Below are 19671 nucleotides of genomic sequence, written 5' to 3'. Positions count from 1 at the left end.
AGTGGAACCATGGAAAAGCCCTTGGGAAACTGGAGTCTATGTGGTTACTCCCGCTGAGGGTCTACATTGCAGCAGCTGATGATGTGCCTGAAGCCACTGTTAGCCAGTAGGGCCATCAGTTGTCAAGAAGAGCTGGATGTGGAAGAGAGCAGAGTGAGAACAAGCTGGCACCTACCAGGCTCCTCTGCATGTGTTTGCTACTATGTCAGACTGTGATCACCTTCCAAGAGTAAAAGCTGTTGGCCAACTTTAATCTGGAAACCTCAGGGTTCTCAGCTAACCTGAGTGGACAAAGCATAGCATAGTGTAGGCTTGTCAGTTTCTCCGGGGCTATGTAGGAAAGAAGAGTCACTGTTTGTAATTGAGAACCGGCACTATCCTAGTAGTGTCATTTGAGGGCTATTGAAAGGTAAACCTGTCGACCACCATCCCTCCATCCACCAATCTGTCTTCAGTGGTGCCCAAGGTTCTTACCAGTCATCTCCATTTTGGGTTTAAGTATTCAGTTCAGTTCAGTTCAGTTCAGTTGCTCAGTCGTGTCTGACTCTCTGTGACCCCATGAATCGCAGCACACCAGGCCTCCCTGTCCATCACCAACTCCAGGAGTTCACTCAGACTCACGTCCATCGAGTCAGTGATGCCATCCAGCCGTCTCATCCTCTGTTGTCCCCTTCTCCTGCCCCCAATCCCTCCCAGCATCAGAGTCTTTTCCAATGAGTCAACTCTTCGCATGAGGTGGCCAGAGTACTGGAGTTTCAGCTTTAGCATTATTCCTTCCAAAGAAATCCCAGAGCTGATCTCCTTCAGAATGGACTGATTGGATCTCCTTGCAGTCCAAGGGACTCTCAAGAGTCTATAAAAATTCCCAGTTAAAATGCAGAATCTTACTGAGAGAGTTAATACATTAAACCTTGTTAGTTTATCATTTATATAAACATGCCCTTATCACTTTGCTGGCCTGACATCTGAGAAGGTTTGGGTAAGGAAGACAGAGAAAGCGCCAGTGTTATCCTGGAAGTTAAGGATGAGTTGAGTATCTTGGTAGAAGCACCTATACATATATAAAAGGAGAAGAAAGAGTGCAAAATTGAAATTTGCCTACCTAATTGTATTTCCTGGTAATAATTCTGCTTAGAATTAGGCTCTCCACTATATTGCTCAAGGAATTAGGCTCTCCACTATATTGCTCAAGGGTGAAATTACAAATGGTACTCGTGAGACGTTACTATTCATATTTATGTTCATGAAGTTAACATGAGGATATTTAGAATCGTGTTCAGTTTGTAAAGGTATATAATTGCAATGATTTGTTCTTTAATATCAGAAAAATCAACTTATTTTTAGGTTGCCTGATATTCACACATATTATTTTCATCTAGTACTGCTTGATTCCATTATAAATCTTTGGATAGAACCTTAATAAGACAAGGGTGTTTATTAAGTTTACCTTCCCGTCTTTTCTTTGCTGATGTGGCTTTAAACAAAATGCAGTGGTGATTTCTGTTTCTGACCTCTGGCTAACTGTGATCTCCTGTGATTGGGCTGAGTGCTTTCCTTTCAATGGGCAACATTACAGGCAGAGACAGGGGCACTGGAGGCAGCTACTCGTGTTTCGGTTACTGTGAGCTGGGAGGAGAATTAGGCAAACATGATAGATTGACATCGAGGACATCTGAGGTGAGCAAGTCCTTCTAGTTTATACATGAGGCAGTAAGATAAATTAATAAGGGAGAGTGACAGTCATTTATTCTGACTGGCTTCAGCAGGCATCTCAACTAGGCTGTCGACAAAAGGTCGCAACTCACCTGCCATCGAGACAACCAACAGTGAGTCTGGAGATGATTTGTTTTCAACAATTGTTTAGATACTTTATACTTTGTGGCAACAGAAGAGTGTCTCTTTGCCTTTCCCTCTTCCTCTCCCACCCCTGGACGCTTTAGATCACTTGTGAGCAAGCATGAGCTCTCTCTTTCTAAAAACATGCAGAAGCAATAAATCAGCCAGTTTAAGAAGACCCAGCCAGCCCAACACAGATCGATTTCACAGGGAAGTCGATGGGCTGCTAATAGAATTACAACTACCTGTCAAAACAGGGAAAACATATCTGTGACAGTGACAAAGGGCAAATCAATTTAAGAAAGGATTTTTTTTTCTTCCAGAGACAGATGTGGAGTACATGGGTGTCTCTGAGAGTCTGTAATTACGAATAGAAACCATATACTTGGACCGTTAAAGCTAAGGTTATGTCAATGATTCTGGACAAACATACTGACTCTTCCTTCTTTTCTAGATTGTCTGGTCACTATAGCAATTTGCTCTGTAATAGAATAAATATGTAACAAGAAGCTGCTGCCTGAAAACACATTCTTTTAATTTTGTCATACAGAGTAAGTTGGTTTTGTCCATTAGATAGATTATATTCTCAAAAACTTTGCATTTTCAAGTTTCCTGTTGTGTCTCATTTCAGACAAGGAGCAGTACATTGCCAAGGACATCTATCTGGCAAATTTTTATCTTCTCAGTTAACTTGATCATTTTCAGAGGCCTTGTAAAACTGCTGGCAATGTGACTTTGAGTAAGAGGAATCTTTTTTTCTTGCAAAGATTCCCTTTGCAAGGAAAAACTTCTGGCTTAGTTTCTTGCAAAGGGAATCTCAATCCTAAACAGAGCTTCCAGCCTAAACCCATTGTGTATAAACATGAGGCCTTTTCAGACCAAGGACTTGGTTTTTAAAAACAATTTAATATGAATTAACTTAGCACTTAGCACAGCACCATGGATGGGGGTGGAAAATGTTGCTGTTACTCAACATTTTTTTCTAATGTTATGTGCCAGCCTGGATGGGAGGGGAGTTGTGGGGAGAATGGACACGTGATTATACATGGCTGAGTCCCTTCGCTGTTCACCTGAAACTACCGTAACATTTTTATCAGCTGTACCCCAGTACAAAATAAAAAGTTTAACGTTTTGGGGGGGAAAAAAAGAAAAGATTAAAACATTTTCTTGTGATTAAAAAAAAAGAACAAAGAAAATATCGTGTAATGAGATATATATTTGATTTCTGCTCCCATTGCCTGGCTTACAGCTTCTAAAACCTTCTGAGTTTTTGAAGTGACAAGTATTGTTTTGTATGCTAAGAAGATGCTTGTGGCTAGGGGATTCCTGGATAACCTCTAAAGGAGGCTGGTTGTCAAAAGAACCAAACAAGGGATTAAAAGTTGGGACTTCCGGCCCCACCCCCTGACCTCTGGGGGAGGGGAGAGGGACTGGAGGTTAACTTAATCTCAAATGGCCGGTGATTTAATCAACGTTACTTCTGTAATGAAACCTCCATAAAAATCCTAACAGAAGGGATCCCTTCTGGATTGGTGAACACACGGAAGTGCTGGGAGGTTGGCAAACGCTGTGAGAGAGCGTGGAGCCCTGTGCACCCCCCACCACCAATACCATGCTCAATGCTTTGCTTCCGGTTGGCTGTTTCTCAGTTGTATATTTATTTTTGCTTTAATTCTTTGTGTGTGGGTGGGAGGAAGAAGATAATGACATATTTACTGTTTGATTAGAGGAGAGTTGGGATTTTATTTATTTAGCTGGATTGGGTCTTTCATTGGAAGTCAGATTCTTAACCACTGGACCATCAGGGAAGTCCCTCTGAGTTATATCTTTGATAATAAACATGTAATAGTAAGTAAAGTGCTTTCCTGAGTTTATTTATTTATTTATTTTTATTTTTTGGTGGCACCACATGGCATGTAGGACCAGGGATCAAACCTACATCCTCTGCATTGGAAGCACGGAGTCTTAACCACTGGACCATCAGGGACGTCCCCTCTTTCCTGAGTTTTAGAAAGTTATCAAATCTGAGGAAGAGGTCCTGAGTACTTTATAGTGGGTTTGTCAGAAGCACAGGCGATAATCTGGGGAGGTCAGTCTTGTGGGACTCAGCCCTTTCCTTACGGGGTCTGTGCCAACTCCAGGTAGTTCGTGTCAGAACTGCTTGGTGTGGAAAACCCACACATTGATGTCGGGAGTGGTGAGGTGAGTAGAAGAAAACAGGAGGGTTTTCCCTTTCAGAAACAAAAACTAATCCACTGTTGCAAGGAAATCTAGCCTTATTATAATCAGGAGGCACACTGGGTCTCATACTCACCAATTCTCAGTGACCAAAATGTACCCTCATTTTTTTTTTTTTTTGGATTTCAAAGCAAATCCAAAAAAATTGCTTCATTTCTTTAAAGCAATTGTCACTATTATGAGATAAGCTTAAATTCAACCCAATTTTGGCCTTGCTGGCCTTAGCATAATTCCTGGATGAAATCAGGTTTGGAGAAATTTGAAAAATTTAATACTTTATGTGACCCTGGAAAAGTCATTTAACTACACCAAATTGTTGTTATTTTACGAATAACATTAGATTATTAACATAGTAATCCCCATACCCTCATTTCTGCTCCCTCCCTGAAGAAGAGCTGCTTTGTGGCAGTGGAAACATGGTTCTGGAATCAGACACATTTTCATTTTGGTGTGCTGTGTGTGTGTGTGTGTGTGCACTAAGTCACTTTAGTTGTGTCCAGCTCTTTGCGACCCTATGAAGGGTAGCCCTCCAGGCTCCTCTCTCCATGGGATTTCCCAGGAAAGAATGCTGGAGTGGGTTGCCATTTCCTTCTCCAATGGATCTTCCTGACCCAGGGATCAAACCCATGTCTCAAGTCTCCTGCATTGGCAGGTGGGTTCTTTACCATTAGCGCCACCTGGGAAGCCCATTTTGGTCTGCTACCTGCTGCTTACTGGCTATAGGACTTGGGTAAGGGCTTAGCCTCTGGCTGTGCTGGTTTCTGTTCTGTACCATGGGGCCATTAGTAGTGCTTAACCTCCTGTGGTTGTTGTGAGGAGTACCTGGGCTCCAACGCTGAGGGGAGGAGACCTGCCATCATTCCTTCTGTTATCTCCCTTGTGCTTATGACCAGGCCGAGCAGAGAATGAGCTCACTGACCAAGTTCTGCTCTAGAAGCTGGAGCAAAGTCTCCCCATACTGTGTTTAAGTTAATAGACACATAAGAACTAAGTTTGCCTCTCCCCGCACTCTTCCCTTGTCCTGTCTTAAAAATCTTGTGCCTTCCGTTGTCATTTCCAATTCCACCTTTCGACACCTGTCCTATCCCTGCCGGGAGAGCTGGTTAAGGGGGCTAGGAAAATGCTGGGTGGTATTCCTGCTGCCTTGTGTTTGCTGGGTGGTGGCATCTGCCATTGGGGGTCAGCGATTCAGCCTCTTGTTTCAGTTGGTCTTTGCTGACTCCCGTTCTCATCCACACGAACTCATTCGCATCCCCACTCCTAGGGAAATGAAGGTGGGAAGAAGATTTCAACCACTTCTCAGGAATGTTAGAGAGTAACCAATAATGGGTTTTTTTTTTTTTTCCTTCTAGATTCTTCTCTTCCAGACTAATGCTGATCAGAGCTGCATGCCATGAGGACTTAGTGATAAAACCACACTGGCCTGGCTGCTTCAGAGTGTTATCTGTGAAGAGAGGCGGTGGCCCAGGTGGATGCTCTGGTTATCGGCTTACATCCACATGCCTTTTACTTGGGCCCTAAGTCCATTCACTTTCTGTAGCGGTTTCATGAGATTCGTCCTGGAGCTGTCGCGATCTCAGAGCTATCATAGTGGCATCACTGTTGGACATGAACACATATTGACAATAGCCTTAACTTCTCTTCTTCCTTAAAGAAACTTCTAAACCACGGCACTACGCTGCATCTATGTGGATAGAGACCAAAATGTGAGTTTCCCTTGGTGACGATAGGATAAATGTGTACTTTGTCTCACTTTTCAATTAGGGTGATTGTGTGATGACTCTATCCTTAGTGCATTTATACATTGTTATCCTGGGACTACATCTTCCTCATCATATTAGAACTTTCTGCTCTGAAGGCTGAGGAGTGTGCAATGGCCTGTGGGCTCGGTGTTGGATATTTTAAGTATGGCAGAGCCAGAGGAGGTGTGCTGAGTGACTGAAGATCTCTACGTTAGGCCCTGTGTGGAAGCTCTTTGTGTAAGTCTACACTCTCTGCCTCAGATTCCTCTTTCTCTTGTGTGTGTGGGGAGAACCTAAAAATAGTGCTTGAAAGGGTTGCCAAGATCTTAGCTTTGTGTTGGAGAAACCGTCCACTAATCTTATTGCCTGAAACCAGAGTCAAAGAAGGTGCTCTGAAATGAAGGTTCAGAAGAAGAACAAACGTTTCCACATTGATTTCCAGCAAAGCACCCAGCCTTCTACCTGGTTACTGAGGAGGTGAGGCAGATGAGAACGCACCTGCGGCTCAGGGCCAGGGCGGGCGCGTGCCTCCCAGCTCTGGGTCCCTGTGGTGTATGCCATGTTTGATGTGTAACTAACCCATCTCAGCCTCAGGTTTTAGGTATAGCAAGTGGAGGAGAGCTCTGCTATGTTGCCGATGATAGGAAGTATTTTTAAATTTAATAAATGCATGGTATGATTATTCCTTTTTAGAACCACAGACAGAAGCCTATAGGGCTCACGGTTCTGCAGCTGGTGCAGTAACTTCCTCCTCGGCTGGCTTTCTCTCCTCTTCCTCCACCCCAGGGACCTGTTGTGGCTCTCTCCTCTAGTGCAGAGTTAAGACCGTCAGGGGAATACCAGTTAATTGCTGAGTAGCTAATCAGCATTGTAAAGGTCAGTGATAACAGGCAACAACTTACTCATGTTCACAAACAGCAGGATGTGACAAAAACAATTTACCTTGATAAATGTACTTCAGAAATCTACTGAGCTTACACTGTCTCCCTCGGGCTCTGTCTGTCCATCTTCATTGGCCCCTCTCGGTTTCTGCTTCTGCCCCCTCTTTGGGTCTTGTTTCTAGGTATTCCATGTTGCTATCTGGTCCCCTTTGAAGGGTTTCTGCATTCATTTCTGCTGTCTGGGGGTTTTCCCATACTACCCCAGTATCGGATGCCAGCTGACTGTTCTGCCATGACCACTCCATCCTGACACCATCTACCCAGAGGCAGCATCAGATTCCACAGGTTAAGGGCTCAATCTTGCGAGACTACCCTCTGCTTCAGATGTCAGTCAAAAGCTCAGGCTGTCACTTGTGCCTCTGACCCACACAGAGATCAGAGGTTCCAGCCACCCCCAGAAATCAGAAACATTTTACCCACTAGATCACCAGATTACCAGTATTGGGCCCCTTTGAGCTTCGCTCTTGGCTTGTACATGGGGCAGAACGACTCACCACAGATGCCTGTGCCCCTGGTGGCCACACTGACCCCTGTGCAGGATCAGACTCCTCGTGCCCTGAAGTCCATGAGCCCTCTTGTCCGCATTCCCAGTGGCTGATGCCCCACTTCGTCCTCCTCTAAAATGGGGAGAACGTCCCAGTGCCACCTTTCGCTCCAGGACTGAAGCAACTTTCTTACTGGCCTGCATCAGACAGTCCCAGAAGGAAACAGAGGGTCCAATGGAAAGGGCTTTTGGGGAGAGTTTGAAGGAGGAATTCTTTTCACAGGTGTTGTTAGTTATTAATGCTTCACAAACTTTTTTGTTGCCTTATTAATAATAATGCACTAACTTGTATAATAATAATAATCACACTAACTTCTGTATGTTGGGTATATGAATGAGGTCATTAAAGACTATTCAAGACTTCCCTTTGAGGCTTGCAATCAAATTCCAAAGTCATTTACACATCCTATGAGGCCTCTGACTCCTCTATACCTACATAGCCTGATGTTTAGACTCTCCAGATCCCTAAACTCTGCTTCATTTTGTTTTGCAAGTGGCTGAACTGCTTTCCTCCTCAGGGCCTTTGCACGTGTTGGTCTCTGTCTGAAGCACACTTCCTGTTTCTTCCCTTCCCTTATGTGGCTCGGGTTGCAGTGTTATCTCCACAGAGCTGCTATGCACACTCATAACACCATCTGTATATTCTTCATAGAACTATGGCAAACAAAATAAGACGACAGAAGAGGATTTCACAGGCCTTTCATGACAGTGATCAGTTTAACACTGAGCATGTGGAGGTGGGCGGGAGGGTGTGTTTACTTAATTTGTGATTGCTCTGTATCCATCTCCCCACCGCATGACTGCAGGAATCGTGTGCGCTGATGCTTCCCCAGGCCTAGCACGTAAGAGGCTGACTAGCCCCTGTATGCCAGGGTCCTTATAGGTAGTGTGGGTTACTTCAGTCTTCATTACAATTCTGTAAGCAGAAATTAGCAATCTGTGGTCCATGAACTAAATCCAGCATGTCAACAGTTTTTGTTGGTAAGGAGTCAGTAGAACACAGCAACAGCAATTTGTTAATGTATTGTCTACAGCAACTTTTGGGCTACGGAAGGCAGAATTGAGTAGTTACAAAAGAGATTTGCTTGCAAAGCCAAAAATAATTACTCTCTAGCCTTTTAAAGAAAAGATCTGCTGACCCCTACTATATATGGGGTAACAGAATCTCCATTTCACAAGTGAGGAAACTGAAGATCAATGATCTCATATCCAGATTTCAAGCGGCAGAGCTGAGACTTAAAGTCACCACACTTCCTTTATCATCTTTCCCCATAAACCAAATCTCCCTGCTGACATATGTCTAGGAGAGAGCAACAAATTTCCACAGAGGAGGTGAAAATTTCCTTTGGTCTAAATCTTAAAGGAAAAGTTGGAATTCTGCCATGGACAAGAAAGGACAAAACACTCTAGGCTGAGACACAGAGGTATGAGGGAGCTTGGTGCGTTAGGAGGGAGCTTGGTGCGTTTAGGAGATAGCTAGTCAGACTGACTAAAACATGATGCCAGTGGTTGTGGGAACAATGGGCAGAAAATGACAGATAAAGAGGCTTCTAGAATGCAAAGAGACTGTGCCAGACTGGGGAGCCTGAACTTAAGTTTACAAATTGTGCTTTCTGCTTGTTCATCTTCTCTCTCAGTTAAATAATTTGACCATTTGTTCTAACTATATTTTCCATAAATTATCTACATGTAACACTATATTAGTACTATACTGTATACATTATAAAATATACAAATATGGGAAACTATAAAAGATAAACTGAAGGTAGGATGAATATCTAAAATATATCTTAAAATTTTTAAGTATTAATGGCTTACAAAACCTTTTGGCTTCCTTATAATAATGATGATGCTTAATGAGAGTGATGTTAGTGAATATGCTTAATTATACTTGAAAATCTTGGCTTAACACTGGTACAGCTGTTTAAAGTTATTATTTCAAGATTAATTTTCTTTAATGTGTGGTTTAAATAGCATCACAGCCAAAATGATAACTCACAGAGATACATGGATGCAAGTGAAAGAAATGAATTGTTGGTTTCACTTGCAAATTATAATAGGCATTTTTCAAAACTATCCACCAATTATGCAAAGTTTTTGTTTTAATTTGTCTGCTATGTTTACACCTTCCCTGCTGTCAATTGCTTGTCAATATGAAAATGAATTTGAAAGTGCTTTGTTTTCATATTTTATATGATGTGTTTACAATGTGTTCAAGCCACTGGAACGGTTCACCTGGAAATTTTTAAACAGGTTAGGAAATTGGAACTTTACGTCTCTAATTTTGGCAGTTCTTGAAGATGATACATATCATGATCAGTGACAAAAATTGTATAACAAAGAAAATAATTCTAAACATCTATTTTGAAATGCTCTCTTAGAGGTTTCTCCAGGAAATGAACTATTTCCTCTCTCCTTACACCATCATGTTTATGTAGAAGGAACATATTTTGTGCTTATTTTTTAAAAAATAACCATACTCAGTGACAAGTCTGATTATTTCATTGCTGAATTCACTTCCTCTTATGGTTGACTGGAGAGTTCAGACTGTAAATGGGGGAAACCTTTGTCTTGGCATTTTCTTGTTGTTCATTGGCTTCGTTTGCATTTTCTTTAATCCACAGCCTTTTTGAAATATCTCTTTAAGCCATTTATCCCTTTTGTGATGGCTGATCTAGTTAAAGGTATTCCATATACCCTGTAAGTCCACTTGGCCTGGAATACGGGAGCTGAACTGTGTTGTATCATGTTCAAGTAACTGAACAGCTGAGGGCTCCACTGTCAAATCCTTGAGGTCAATGCACATCTTAAATATTAGAAATCCTTAGCTGCCTTTTTTATAGTTTGGGTATCTAAGACTAGGAGTGCTGACGTTTTACTTCTGCTCCCAGTGGCTCATCTTGTTCACCCCCTGGTGCACACACCTTATTTTGGAGACTGCTGCCCTGAGTAGTGGAAAGCACACCACAAGTTGTTAGAAGTGGGTGACATGATCAGGTCCAATTTATTTTGGGGACTATATTTTGTGACTTTGTGTGTAGACATTTCAAATATTCTCCTAAAGTTTTTATTGTGTACATATTCAAATAAATAAGCTAGCTGGCTTTAAATAATGTTATCCAAATATCTTGAATAGGCAGCCACTCTGAGCCTTGTGAAAGCTGGTCTAGCCTTGTTAGTAGCTCAGGGCCCCTGGAAGTTCCCTGATAAGTCCATAGGCTTTGCCCTTTAGGTTAGAGAATAACTTGCTTTGGGAACAAGGAGACCACTGGGGTGACTTAAACACCTCAGTGTGGAAAGAAGAATAGTTGGGTTCTGCAAGAGTCAGGGGAAATGCTTTTTGTGACCCTATTAACACTAAAGATTTAAGAGGAAGAATTATTAGCTCTGACTCCACATTAAAAAGAGGGAGAAGAATTAAAGAAATGAGAAATGACTCTAGGTTAAGAGTTGCTTGAAGAGTTATACCCTTTTAAGCTTTAATGAAAAATTCTCGTGTTTTTCTTTAATATAAGCATATGAAGATAAAGAGCCAACCACTGACCTTGAAACAAGGAGAGAAAAAAATGGAGTTGGTTCCTGAGAAATAGAAGTTGTCAAAACAATACCTACCTAGGCAAAATTTAATAACCATTTTGGATAAAAGTGCTGTGCTAGTTTATTTTGCAAACCATGTACCCAGTACATGAGGGACTTCATCTTCTGTTAAGCCTACAGGTTTACTTTTGAAGGAAGAATTTGTGTGAAAAGTCTATTGCTTCATTTTATAATTTTTTCAATTACTGTAATTGTGTGAGTTTAGAAGACAAAATAAATTTTAAAACTTGAAGACTACTCTGTGTAACTGCAAATGGCTTACAACATGGCATCCACATACGACTGTGCTTTCCAAATTCTTGAGTGATTGGAAAATGCTTTTTATGTCTTGGGAAAAGGAATATATAGATAGACAAAATGTTAAATTGGAAGCTTACCCAAGGTACCAAGATATGATCGATATCAGACACCAGAATGAGTTGTGAGACAGAGCATCTGTTTGGAATTTCGAAGTAGGCGCTTAAAACCTGGTTTTATGACTCGTCAATCTTTTACTCACTTTGCGTGTAGAAGAGTTGAGAAGGTTCCTATCCATGGACAGGGAATTTTTGTAAAGGGCTTCTTTGGACGAAGGTGCTGGTTGAGTTATGGGTTTTGCCCCCTCTACCATCAAGGGCAAGGTTTAGGAGGCAACTGCCTCTGGCCTTCAACAAATCTACAGTAAGTTACCTACATACAGATGAGTTCCATTACAAGAGTACGTCTGTAAGTCCAGTTTGTTTGTAAGTCCAACAAAGTTAGCCTAGGTACCCAGTTAACACAGTCAGCTAGGTGATACTGCATGTAATAGGTTTATTATACTTTTCACACAAATTGTACATTAAAAAAAAACAAGCAAAAACACAAAGCATTTTTAATCTTACAGTACAGGACCTTGAAAAGTACAGGAATACAGTACAACAGCTGGCATACAGAGGCTGGCATTGCACGCACAGGCAAGAAGAGTTACTGACTAGAGTAGGGAAAGGAGGTGGAAGATGGTAGATCTGAAGGATTGTCAGCAGTAGGAGATGGAGGGCAAGCTGCAGTTTTACTTACACCTGAAGTTTGATGGAAAGCCTGTTTACATCTTTGAAAGTTCACAACTTGAAGGTTTGTATGTAGGGGACTTCTATACTTGGAGATCTTAAAAGTTTGCCTGTATTTAGCCAGACACCAATGGCAACCCACTCCAGTACTCTTGCCTGGAAAATCCCATGGATGGAGGGGCCTGGTAGGCTGCAGTCCATAGGGTCGCTAGGAGTCGGATATGACTGAGCAACTTTACTTTCACTTTTCACTTTCATGCATTGGAGAAGGAAATGGCAACCCACTCCAGTGTTCTTGCCTGGAGAATCCCAGGGACGGGGGAGCTTGGTGGGCTGCTGTCTATGGGGTCGCACAGAGTCGGATACGACTGAAGCAACTTAGCAGCATATATGGGGAATCTAGAGCATGAGGGATGGGCTTCCTAACTGCCTTGGCCCTGGAGGAATGAATTATTTCTGATATATTAATATTAGGATTAGCCTATATCCTCTGAATTTGTTTGGGTAAAGAATTTGTGAGTATTTCCCATGGGAAATGGGGGTTATTCATGAGAGAAAGTTGGATGTGGTGTCTTTGGTCCTGTTTGATAGTGCTGATTGGAAGGGTGGAGGCACCCCGGCAGACAGAGTGAGCTTTAGGTCACTGATGGAGTCCTAGCAACTGCAGGAGAAATCAAGTCACCAGCCCGACTGGAGATGCATTGCTTGAATCAAAGAAGTAGCAACAGAGGTGATGATGCTTGAGAACCCAAGGAGCTCTCAAATGTGTCTCAAAAATAAGAGCTTTAAATACTTGACAGATCCAGAGAGCATGATGTTATCTTGCAGTGTTACCAATCAGAGAAAGCCTTTCTTCCTTTCTTTCCTCTTTTACCTTCCTCCAGTATATCCAGGCAGGACAAGAAGATGGGGATGAGGTTTTGGAAATATGAGACAGGGAGAAGAGGAGAAAGCTAAGCCAAGATGATGTAGTTACCAGATCGAGCCTGTGTTTGTGATCTAATGTGCTTGGAAGCGTTTTGTACTCTGACAGTGAACTGAAAAGTATAGTATTGCCCAGGGTTGCTTCTCAGGGAGAGAAAGGACTTTCCTTCAGTGAGTACATTTTAGTAGCATGAAAGTGAAAGTGTTAGTTGTTCAGCTGCGTCTGACTCTTTGTGACCCCATATACTATAGCCTGACAGGCTCCCCTGTCCATGGAATTCTTTAGGCAACAATACTAGAGTGGGTAGCCATTTTCTTCTCTAGAGGATCTTTCAGACCTGGGGATTGAACCTGGGTTTCCTGCATTACAGGCAAATTCTTTACTGTCTGAGCCACCAGGGAAGCCCTATAATAGTATAGTGGAAGGCAAAAGTTAAGATACTTGCTGATTATATCTCATCAGTCCTGCCTCATCAACATCTTGGTCACAGAGCCATCCATTAACTCAGAGCCCTGAGAACAAAGAGGCAACAGGACGCAGGGAGAGCTCTGTTCTCAGTGATCTGGGGACCTGGAGGAAAGGCTGTCTTGTAATATTTCAGCTCTTTTCCTTTTCTCACTGGCTGCAATGACTGGGGCAGAGGAAGACACTGTTGTAGAATGAGCAGTGAGTGCTGTTTCTTTGGTCTGCAAGGAGGACTGCTTGGCAACATCAGTTGGTCTCATTAATGAACTATTAAAAAGTTGATGGGCATTGCTCATGTGAGATTTGGAAAGCAACACAATATTCTCCCAGCCAATGGCACCCCACTCCAGTACTCTTGCCTGGAAAATCCCATGGATGGAGGAGCCTGGTGGGCTGCCGTCTATGGGGTCGCGCAGAGTTGGACATGACTGAAGTGATTTAGCTTAGCTTAGTGCAAAGTTAATAATACTCTCACAGTGTTATTGAATATGTGTTTTTTTTTTTTTTTTTTTTTTTTTTGCATAAGGAGGTGAGGAAACAGTAACAAGCACCCAGGTGTGGGTTGTTTGTGATCAGGGAACAGTTCAGGGTGAGAAAACTAGTGAGACTCTGTATAGCAGAGGGATTAAGAGAGCAGATTTTGGAGTCAGGCTGTTGAAGTTTCAATCCTAGAACCTCAGATAAATCTAAGCCTCTGTGTTCTCATGTGTGAAAGGGGTAGAGTATGGGTCTCATGGGATTACTATAGAAACTGAAGAAGATTATCCCCATAGAGTACATGCGCTTGTTCCTGGTACCTGATAAGTGTGCAGTAATTTTCAGCTAAGATTATTGTTTTCTTTCTCTTTTTTTGAAACTTTTTATTTTGTATTGGGGTATAGTCGATTAGCAAACAGTGTTGTGATAGTTTCAGGTGAACAGTGAATAGATTCACACCATTCAAGGTAGTATGCTCTATAAAGCCACCACAAACCCTGAATTAGCACATGCTGAATCATTGTTCCTAGGGGAAATAAAGGGTTAGGTTCCTGTGAGCCTCTGGTCACGCTGACTTCATCCATGAGTGTAGCTAGTTGCCGCCTGCTCCAAGGATGATGCCTGAGTCTTTTCTGTCACAGTCCTTCATCCCTTCGCAGTTCCATAGGAGTGTATGGTGGTCAGTGGGTCTGATATATCTTGGCATGTCCTTATATATTACCCTTTATATCTATCCCAGAAAGAGAGGAAAATACCCTACTGGCTATATTTGACTTTTGCCCTGTGATTTTCACCCCTCAGTGGTAGATGAGGGCCCTGGGTCGGGGACTATAGGCACTGAATTATCCATGGGCTCAGTGTCACACTTCCCCACTGTCCCTCTAGATGCCCAATGAAAACAAGTGTTTTATGGTCACAGAGGTCTAGAAATAAAGAATTCATTGTGGAGATTTTGAATACATCATAACGTGCTAAAGGCTCTGAGGAACCCTGCAGGAAAGAAGCCTATTTAACTTCACTGAATTCAGTAGTTCTCAAAGTTATCTAACCTTGGAACCCATTCTTTCATGGGATTCATATGATTGTCACATTGAACTAGCTTTGAACAGCATCCTCTTCTAAAAATCTTGGACAGCAAGATGACAGTTTCTTTCTTTCTTAGTTTCTTTTTTTCTTTCCTTCAACCTGACCCTATTCCAGCAAGGTTTTGGAGAGAACTCAGAAACCACTGGAGAAGGCAATGGCAACCCACTCCAGTACTCTTGCCTGGAAAATCCCATGGAGCCTGATAGGCTGCAGTCCATGGGGTCGCGAAGAGTCAGACATGACTGAGCAACTTCCCTTTCACTTTTCACTTTCATGCATTGGAGAAGGAAATGGCAACCCACTCCCGTGCTCTTGCCTGGAGAATCCCAGGGACGGGGGAGCCTGGTGGGCTGCCATCTGTGGGGTCGCACAGAGTTGGACACGACTGAAGCGACTTAGCAGCAGCAGCATGCTACTCTCAGTTCATCCCTATTCCTGTTTTCCAAAGCCAAAGGCATATTCTCTATTCTGCTTCCCACAGGTACCTCTCTAGACTTCAGATATCACTTCTATGTTGAATAACTTCCAAATATGCATTACTAATATAGCTTCTGCCCTTGGTCCAATAATGCATTTCCAACTGTCGCTGGCATAAGTGAAGGAGGAAAATTGAAATCTTTCACTTATCTCTAAAATGGGTTCCTTCTTATAACCACTTTATTTCTGTTAGTGACCTCACCAATGTTACAGTCTTCATGTAACTTTGAAGTTACATTTTATATATTCTCTCTCATTCATGCAATCTACACTATGCTATGCTATGCTAAGTCACTTCAGTCGTGTCCAGCTCTGTGCGACCCCATAGACGGCAGCCCACCAGGCTCCCCCGTCCCTGGGATTCTCCAGGCAAGAACACTGGAGTGGGTTGCCATTTCCTTCTCCAATGCATGAAAGTGAAAAGTGAAAGTCAAGTCGCTCAGTCGTGTCTGACTCTTAGCAATCCCATGGATTACAGCCTACCAGGCTCCTCCATCCATGGGATTTTCCAAGCAAGAGTACTAGAGTGGGGTGCCATTGCCTTCTTATAACCACTTTATTTCTCTTAGTGACCTCACCAATGTTACAGTCTTCATGTAACTTTGAAGTTACATTTTATACATTCTCTCTCATTCATGCAATCTACACTAGCTTTGTCTTTTATTTTAAAAATGTTTTTTTGTATTTTATGCATGTCCATTTTCTGCACAGACTCTCCTGATTAAAACAGAAGCCTAATTTCCAAATACATGGGTTTTTTAAGGTATCTTTGATATTCATTTCTCATTTTGGTATTAATTTCTCATTTAAATGTTTTCTTCTCTGTAAGCAGCCTCTGTGTTTTTCAGTCCTCTAACTTTATTGAGACTTTCAATGGCTAAGTCAAAGATCTCCCTTGGTAAATAAGACATTGCACTTGAAAATATGTGGGTTATTTTCAAATATATTTCATACTGATTTCTAACATAATTTCACAGTGATAGGAGAATGGACTCTGTATGATTTCCATACCTTTAGACCATGAAATTTTTACACCTTGTTTTATGTCGCTGGATATGTTCCAGTGTCTCCTAGCTTATAGTCTATGGGAACTTGTATAAAATTTGTATCCCACTGTAGTGTGAAAATTGTATAAATGTTAATTATGTTGAATTGTTTCATGGTGCTTTTCAGGTCTACCATATCTTTCTACTTTTATGTATATTCATTCTATTAATTTTTGAGTTTGATATTGAAACTCCAACTAAATATCTTATTTACTTAAAAAATAATTGCTCATATAGTCAAAGCTATGGTCTTTCCAGTAGTCATGTACATGTGTGAGAGTTGGAGCATAAAGGAGGCTGAGCACCAAAGAATTGATGCTTTTGAATTGTGGTGCTGGAGAGGACTCTTGAGGGTTCCTTGGACAGCAAGATCAAACCAGTCCCTCCTAAAGGAAATCAACCCTGAATACTCATTGCAAGGAGTGATGCTGAAGCTGAAGCTCTAATACTTTGGCCACCTGCTGCAAAGAACTGACTCACTGGAAAAGACCCTGATGCTGGGCAAGATTGAAGGCAAAAGGAGAAGGGGGTGGCTGAAGATGATATGGTTAAATGGCATCACTGACTCAATGGACATGAACTTGGGCAAACTCCAGGAGAGAGTGAGGGACAGATAGGCCAGCCGTGCAGCAGTCCATGAGGTTGCAAAGAGTCAGACATGACTTAGTGACTGAACAACAACAAATAGTGGAACTATATGTAACTTTGTTCTGTATTTTCCAAGTCTCCTGTAAATGTGTTATAAATATCACACTTTCATAATTTAAGACAGAAAAAACAAAGAAAAAAACCCAGAAGCCTGTGAAGTTTGACCCTCACCAAACAGTTCTAGATCCTGAGCACCCCTAGTGATGTCTGTTTCCTGTTCCCTCAAATTTAGAGTACGTCAGTTGCCTTCCTCTAATCAAAATTCTCTTTCTCAAAAATGAGAAATGCCTACCTTGAGGTAGGAATAGCTGACAACAGTTTATCACATTACCCAGTATGATTACTCTTATTACTGCGACTCAAGTTTCTAAAAATTAAACTAAACTTTGTATTGAAGTAATGAAGGCTCTCAATCTTAGATATCATCTACCACTAATAGGGAACTCTGAAAATAAGTGGCTTGTATGAGTACCTGGGCTTCCCAGGTGGTACTAGTGGTAAAGACTGCACACCCCTGCCCCTCAGCTGCCTGCTAACGTAGGAGACATAAGAGACATGGGTTCTATCGCTGGATCAGGAAGATCCCCTGGGGGAGGAGATGGAAACCACTGCAGTATTCTTGCCTAGAGAATCCCATGGACAGAGGAGCCTGGCAGGCTACAGTCCATAGGGTCACTTCAGACATGACTGAAGCGACCTAGCACGAGTAGCACCATGGGTATCTACTTCACTTGAATGAAAGTCCAGTGCCCCTGTCTTTGGTGAAGTCCTAATCTTACCACTTTTTGTCTTACCTCTTTGATGCCAGGGTCTCCTTTTTCGAGTCCATCTAACTACCAACTTCCCACAGCTCTTATCTCCCTCATTGCTTCCAACGTTGCCTCCTGTACCAAGTGTGGTACATCTGCTGGTTTTGGGCATTTCCTGTGGCCCATACCCTCTCACTGCATTTCCTCCACTGTTTTCAATCTCTCCATATTCTCCCAGTTAGCAAGTGGGCCTTTTATTCTTGCCCTTCTTTTAAGCTCTGATTTTGCTATTTTTCTGACCCATCTCTTCATTTATTGAAATCATATTTAGCTGTTAAACCTTACTTTCACTACAAAGGTAATCTTTCCCTGTACCAACACCAATTTCTCTCTCTCTTGAATTGCTCTGGTAATGACAGTCAGAATCACTTAAATCAACATTTAACTGCTCTCTAAGTTGTTCATTACTTTTCATTTTGCCTAACTTGTGGGCAAAGGAGGGTGACATCTCACCCTCCTTTAAACATTTCATTTATACATTATAAGCATTAGATAAGTATGTGTGGATTGGCAGCTTGTTCTTTGATGTTTATTAGAAGTTGACCCAAATTGATAACTACTTGAATATATTGCTGAACTTATTCCTTTGAATTAGTTAAGAGTGGATTTATTTTTCCCACGTGAAGGGGTAAAATACATGCTCGTCATATTCACAATATTAGTGTGATTTCCACAGATGTTACTGCAAATACTTGGTTTACAATGAAAGTTTTGGAATTCAGTTCTAAATGATAGGGTAGGGTTTAAAGAAGTTTGATAATGAAGGCATTTAAAATAAAAATGTAAATGAATGTATGAATATGCCTCAGACTGAGTCACACAACCTTCCAAAATGAATTGCAAAAATAAGGATTAAAATAATTTCTCAGGCTCTTACTGTTAAATTATAGTGAAGTGAAAGCATTTAGACGGGGGTTAGAGGCATTGCATCGTTAATTATAGTGGTTTCACTTGCTTTTGTTCCAGTGCATTGTAATTAATGAAGATCTACAGCTCTGTGCTTTGTCTTGGAAAACATGCACTGTTTTCATAGGCATTGGTATAGCTATGATATTCCTCATTTATTTCTCAAGAATGACTCTTTTTTCACACAGGGGAGTCCATTGTTGAGGCAGCAACATGAAAATCACAGCGAGATTTGAGCTTGGACGGATCAGAGAGCAATTGACTCTATTCACATAGGCCTAACCTTGTCTTGATACCCCACAAATGTGGGCTATAATGACATCTGAGGCATTGTTTAGACCAACTCAGTAATGATAGTATAATCATGCCTTTTAAAAAAATTTTCAAGCCCTACGAATGACTTTAGGATACAAGTGAGGAAAAGTTAGCAACAGCATAAATTAAATTATACACTCTGGACCTGAATCTTAGTTTGACCTTTGTGATTATGTATTTGCCATGATTATGATTATTGTGCTTGCATCTTGAATAGAAGGCTATAGCAAACTTTTGGGGAAAGAGACAGAAGGTAGGTAAGTAAAAGTATCTCCAACTTTAATGATCAAAGTGAAAGTGGTAGTGAAAATCACTCAGTTACGTCCAACTCTTTGCGACCCCATGAACTATACAGTCCATGGAACTTCAATGATACCAGTATTTTATAAGCAGATGGTGACTGCAGCCATGAAATTAAAAGACGCTTACTCCTTGGAAGGAAAGTTATGACCAACCTAGATAGCATATTCAAAAGCAGAGATATTACTTTGCCAACAAAGGTTCGTCTAGTCAAGGTTATGGTTTTTCCAGTGGTCATGTATGGATGTGAGAGTTGGACTGTGAAGAAGGCTGAGCGCCAAAGAATTGATG

At 41.7% G+C, this 19671-nt stretch overlaps 1 long non-coding RNA gene across 1 annotated transcript in view; it reads left to right on the top strand.

The window, feature by feature from the left end:
* LOC139184924 (uncharacterized) overlaps positions 1 to 13650 on the top strand; it is a 66935-nt gene extending 53285 nt beyond the window's left edge. Inside the window, exon 3 of the long non-coding RNA XR_011568464.1 lies at positions 5427 to 13650. This is a non-coding gene — a long non-coding RNA (uncharacterized lncRNA). The remainder of the gene's footprint in view (positions 1 to 5426) is intronic.
* Positions 13651 to 19671: the final 6021 nt, after the last annotated feature.

Source organism: Bos indicus, chromosome 9 (assembly GCF_029378745.1).
Source record: "Bos indicus isolate NIAB-ARS_2022 breed Sahiwal x Tharparkar chromosome 9, NIAB-ARS_B.indTharparkar_mat_pri_1.0, whole genome shotgun sequence".
Classification (NCBI taxonomy): domain Eukaryota; kingdom Metazoa; phylum Chordata; class Mammalia; order Artiodactyla; family Bovidae; genus Bos; species Bos indicus.
Note: the sequence above shows the minus strand (reverse complement) of the source record. Positions and strands in the feature narration are given on the sequence as shown.